The 6495-nt window shown below is 36.0% G+C and overlaps 1 long non-coding RNA gene across 1 annotated transcript; it reads left to right on the top strand.

Moving 5' to 3' along the window:
• Positions 1-4827: 4827 nt before the first annotated feature.
• On the top strand, positions 4828-5573 carry LOC128198479 (uncharacterized). The gene is made up of 2 exons (XR_008251232.1): positions 4828-4974; positions 5279-5573. It is a non-coding gene; the product is annotated as an uncharacterized LOC128198479 (long non-coding RNA).
• The last annotated feature ends 922 nt before the right edge of the window (positions 5574-6495 follow it).

The following is a 6495-nucleotide window of genomic DNA, read 5'->3' on the forward strand; positions in this document are numbered from 1 at the left end:
ACCTCTTTATAATATTAATTTAGAGTAGACTTATACACAGTGGCGAAGAGTCCATACAGGCCGATTCCCGCCTACATATTCATAAATTTTCAAGCCCTGTTTCACCACTTTAAAATATTTGAATCCCATTAAATATCGTATTTTTTTCCATGATATATGAACAAATTTTTAAAACTGTAACTCTAAAAATGAAGGACTTTCCATATAAACTTTCAACCCCTATTTCACCCGTCCTAATTTTATTTTCGCAATAATTAATTATTCTATAACCTTCTCCGTATTAAGGTCTTATACTGTGCCCAGTTTCATTTGAATTCATTCAATAGTTTCAGCGTGATGCCCGAATAACAAAAAAAACACGGACAGACAGACAGACAGATATACAAAATATCCAACGATAACGGAACGCGCTAATCTCAGGAACTACTGGTCCGATTTGAAAAATTCTTTCAGTGTTAGATAACCAATTTATCAAGGAAGGCTATAGGCTGTATATTATCCCCGTATTCATACGGGAACGGGTTCTTAAATAAACAAAAAATCTAATTTCACCAATATTCAGGGAGAGGACCACCGTCGTAATGCGGAAGTTGGGGCCAATGACCGGAGCCAATGACCATCTTTTATAAAAAAAGATGGCACAACTAATCTCCCTCACTCACCCAGAACACTATTTACCTTCTGTGAGTTTGCTAGAACTACAGAAACAGCAATAAAGAGTAATACTGACGTCCAGGGTAAACCTGAATATTGTGTTGCCACTCGCTGTCAATGTGGTCTTATATGATTTTCGAAGGCGTAACTATTTAAACGACCATAACACAATGAGTTATTTCAAAGGAGAGTGACACGTACATGTATTAATGACACTCAGAGTTCGTGTATTAATTGATAAATCACGAAGAGTATTCGTGTATCAATTACATTTTAGGGAATCCGTGATACGAGAACTGTTACCTCTGAGACTTTAAAAGTATTTGTGTTATTATGGACATAACGTTGATTAATGGGTTCTAATCAATAGACGATCACATGCCAATTAAAATATTTTAACCTTTGGAAGATCATCACTCGATAAAATGTATGTTTTATGCACTTATATTTATACGAGGCATTTTGAAACAGCTACACTGTGAAGCAAGGTTTTGAGCTTGAACTATAGTATAGTATATTGTAGACCTACAAAATCACCTGGGGTCGACATAATAGAGTCCGTCTCTGGAGTCGTGCCAAATCTGGCAGCCTATGTGTTAAGAATTTCCGACACATAAAACTGTTCTCATGTTAGCTAATTATATTTACAGCGTAGATTTTGATAATATCAATAGATCATCAATACTGAATTTATACTAATACTAGCGGACCCGGTCAAGCTTCGCTTTGACCTATTGGCACTTCTGCCCTATCCCTACCCCTACCCTACGCCTACCCTATCCCTACCCCACCCCCACCCCACCCCTACCCCATCCCTACCCCACCCCTACCCCACCCGTACGCCACCCTTACCCCAAAGGTTTAGGTTTGGTAGTTTCGGAGAAAAGGAAAGAACCCTGAAAATATGGCAAGTATTATTTATCGTTAAACCGATTTTAATGGGACTTTCACTGTGCACAATAGAAGGTTTATGAGCAACATATAGGCTACTTTTTATCCTGGATTAGTCCATCCTTATGAAATAGCTAGCGACTAAGTCTCGGAACCATAGGTAAAACACGCACTGTTTGAAGACTTTTGTCTTTCAGGCACTTAGAAATTATGTAATACGAGACGTTGTCCCATATTTGGAACCCCATTAAATCCTAAGCCTACGGAGCTGGTGTTAGTCTTTGAAGTTATTAAATCTTAAAGCATCACGCATTCACTCCCTTGAACTCCGTCCGCGTCGCTCCGCCGCGCTTACGAATTCAGTAAGCAACGCTTTTCACGCCGTTACTTATCAACTATTCAACGTCCTAATTAGTCCCTCTGTGCAATCGACACTTTGAGCAACAAATATTATATTTTCCCTAAAGGTGCACTTACTTGGACAGCAGTGGCGTAGCGTGCCTTGGAGGGTATCAAGGATTTCACACAAAGAAACAAAACTACGAGTATAAAACAATGATTAAACCTATGTAAGATGTTTCCAACTTTTGGGCGCACGCTTCCCGGGAAAAAAGAGATTGCTTTTTATGACTTTTGTAATTTCTGAAGTGCAAAACTCTATAGGTACCTTCTTTATTTTCGGGAAGTACTAGATTAAGTGAGATTGTGGATTTGATTTTAATATTTTTCACACGTAGCGGCAATCGGGGGCCCGTATCATTGAGCCGGCTGATCGGCGCTAACTCCACCTCTGATGGACAGTTAAAACCTCTTTCTTGAAAGTTTTGGGTAATTTGACATCATGACTACATGAAAGAATTCAATAAATTACCGGGATACACCAAACTCTTCTAGTCGTGACTACCCGGGCTTTGGCTGTGTATTCTGTGTGCGTATTCATCAGGTATTGACCATGTGATCCATTTGGCTGTGTATTTTGTGTGCGCATTCATCAGGTATTGACATTCCTTCTACATTAGTCCCATATAATATTTATGAAAATCGGTTCAGTAATTTTGTGTTAAAATTAACTGTGGCGCTTTCATTCACTATGCTAGGACACACTAAAAACAGTAAAATAATAGTAGATTGTTGTACAATTTTATTGAAAACATTTGCCCCTGAGCGGTCTCCTGTTTTAACTCGCCTGTTCCGTCTCTCCCTTAAGTCTGCTCAGGTTCCGAAGGCTTGGAAGGTTGCTAATGTACAACCAGTACCAAAAAGGGAAGCCGTGCCGACCCGGCAAATTAAACGTGAAAAAACGTGTATTGAACAAAAGGCTCCTGGCATACCTCGAGCAAAATGATCTCCTGTCGGACCATCAGTACCCATTTACCCGCGTGGTTCCCGTTCCCGTAGGAAAACGGGGATAATTTATAGCTTATAGCCTTCCTCGATAAATGGGCTATCTAACACTGAAAGAATTTGTTAAATCGGACATGTAGTTCCTGAGATTAGCGCGTTAAATCAAACAAACAAACAAACTCATCAGCTTTATATATTAGTATAGAGTATAGATAGATAAATTGTTAGTAAGTAATTTTAAACCTCTTCACTCGTAAAAGTAAAAGACATCTAAGATAAATTGAACACATCCTTTAAAGTTTCCAAATCTTGCGATTGCTTTTCTGTTTCAAGTATCATCGATCCATCTTAGCTCGAGTTCCACCGACGTGACGTCTAAAAAATCACACTTCCAAACCAGATTACCCTGCGAGCAATTTAGAAGCGGACTAAAGGACGGACGGAAAGATGTTCCATTAATTCTTAGTAGTTTTAAAATATTACCCGCTTTTTAACCGACTTCAAAAAGAGGAGGTTCTCAATTCGAGTCTGTTTTTTTGTGTGTATGTTACTTGATTACTCTAAGACGCCTGGTCCGATTTGGATAATTCTTTTTTGGTTGAAAGGGTATACTCCCGGAATAGTCCCATTGTCATCATGTCAGGATCTGATGATGGGATCCTGGAGAAATCGAAGGGAACTTTCAAAAATCGTAAGGGCAACTATAGCGTTTTGTATTTTTTCCATTAACCACTTCAAAGCACTATATCTTAATGAAGGTCTGGAGTCGATCTGATGATGGAGTCGCAGCACACACGAGGAAAATCTTTAACGGTTTACAATAGTACCTTGTGTTTGGACTTCATCAATTTGTGTCGACAAGAACTTTCCACCTAGATGGGTTTTGACTGTCATTAGGGGTCTGATGATGAAGACGAAGGACAGGTACTGCAACACCTTAACGGTTAACAGTAGCTACCGTGTGTTTGGGCTTGATTAATTTGTATTTATGAAAACTTTCCACCTAGAAGGACAGGTTCTGGAACTCCTCAACGGTTTACAATGGTTACATTGTGATTGGGCTTGATTTAATTGTATTGATAAGAACTTTCCATCTAGATGGACTGTGACTATTGTCATTAGGGGTCTAGTGATGAAAACGAAGGACAGTTATTGAAACTCCTCAACGGCTCAGAGTAGCTACCTTGTTCTTTGAGTTGGAATTTAAGTTGCGGAATCACGTCATCTTTGGCAATTCTATTTCATCGTGTGGCCTACACATTAGTTTGTTTTAATCTTAGTCAGATAAGGATATTCCATCCAAGGTTTTAACACGACTCAAAGCAACATACCTTGGAAAAAAAATTCTTTAGTGTAATCTACTTGGATAAGGCAGGATAAGGCAGCGCATGCGAATAAGTCTGTTTATGATGAATTTCGGTCCGCTATTAGCATAGTTTTTGTCATACAGGTATGACAAAAACTATGCTAATATATACGATATTATATAAAATGCCTATAGCACTCCTCGATAACGTAGCATTCTACTGGTGAAAGATTTTTTGAAATCGGATCAGTAGTTCCTCTTTTACTTTACCTCTATATTGGCTTATTTTTACTACTTATTTCTACTAGTAATATTTTTGTATTTAATTTACGTATTTGTCTCTTTTTAATATTTGTTGATGTTTGTTAGAGGCTTTGACACCTATATATATATGGACCTGTGGCATTTTACGTCAAAATTAGTCAAGGATTTTGACTTTTTAAAGAATAAACAAAATTTTTTCGTAACCTCTCTAACTTAAAGAAAGCTACCTTAATGGAGCGAGATAGATATTTTTTTAGTCATTGCTTAAAGAGGTTAGACATATTTTACATGACAACATCAATTATGTCAGTTGTGACCAAATTATCTTTTGTTTTTAGTGACCAAAAATGGTTATTGTTGTGGTTCCGGTGTAACGGTATTCGAATTATTACGGAAATAATAACCAATAAACTTGTGAATCGCAAAATAAATTAAATTTATACAATGGTGAAGTGTGCAGTTGTTGCCTGCACCAATAAAACCCAAACAAAACTAGCGGGAATTTCATTTCACAAGTTAGTATTAAAATCTTTGATTTTTTTGTTGATATTGAGTATTTTAAAGGTATTTTTTTAATTAGGCCCATTGACTAATTTAAAGCTTTACAATACGTGGTTTATGGGCAATCCGTTAAAGAATTGAATTATTTCACGAGTTTTGGTTTGACCGTATTTGACGTAGTGTTGGGAAAGTATTGTTTACAATATCGATTAATAGTGAACAATTGGTTTGTTTTGCTATATCATCGAAATAAGCGAAAACGTATAAATTAATAAATTATTTTATGTTCTATAAGTATAGTTATTTTATATATTTCAGATTTCCAAAAAATCATAATTTAAGACAAAAATGGCTAAACAGCATTAACAGGCCTAATTTCAAGCCATCACGATACAGCTGCATATGTAGTGATCATTTTAAGAAGGATCACATTAATTTAACATGCTTTCCGCGCCTCAAAAACAATGCCTGTCCATCTATCCCGGTGAGAATCTTTTTTCATCGTATTCATTCTTGTTTGTGATAATATAGGAATTCCCTCATTTTAAAATATCTGAATACTAGCAAATTTTAGTTTGAACATTTATTTATATATTTTTTTTATTGTGTCCAATAGTGTAAGAGAAAGATTTCAATAACAAATTTGAAAGATATCATTTCAAAGATTTTGCTGGTTGGTTGCTTTATGTACTAATATAAATACTAATGTTGCATTTATAGTAATATTTTAGTAGATAACCAAAGAATAAAAATTACCTATTGCAGAATTTATCACCTGAGCAACAAGTAAGACAACCCTTGCAAGAAGTGAATCTTAATCTGTTATCAGAGAGTCATGACAATGCTGTTTCCCAAAATGGAATACAAGTATTGTATTGTATTGTCAAAAACATACTTAAAAACTAAAATTTTCTTGTAATAACGTCTCAAAATAATATGAAAAAAAAGATTGTCTGGTAGAACGATAACCAAATTTTAAAAGATCATTTATAAAAAAGTGTCAACTAGCTATTACTTTTTGTTATGTATAACGTCCTTGTATCAAAAATTGTAAGTTTTGCAACTTCTATACGGTTCGTATCGTACTGACAAGAGAACGTATTCGTTTTTGAATTTCATATTCGTAGCGGGTACGACACCGTCATGTTCCGTACGCTCCATCTGTATATTATTGATTAATCTGTGTTAGATACAAAACAATTTAATGAGAAAATCAATTGTATGGAATTTTATATTATAATAATGTAAGACAGAATTTAAAATGTTTCATTTTAATAAACATAATATTGTGTATAATTTATTAATTTTATATCGAGTGCTTAATTATTATCGATAAAACAGCCCTAGCTCAATTTAGAGACCAAACATGGTTACCGGATGCCTCAACAATAATTACTTGTCACATATCCTCTATTATCTATGTATCTAAGGTTAGAGGCGCTCCGCACGTCTCGATACCGTCCAAACGTCACCTTAATGGCTCCACGGAAGATCAGCGCGGTATCCTTACGGACACTGCAATATGCTGAGTGGTG

This window comes from Bicyclus anynana, chromosome 11 (genome assembly GCF_947172395.1).
Source record: "Bicyclus anynana chromosome 11, ilBicAnyn1.1, whole genome shotgun sequence".
NCBI classification, from domain to species: Eukaryota; Metazoa; Arthropoda; class Insecta; order Lepidoptera; family Nymphalidae; genus Bicyclus; species Bicyclus anynana.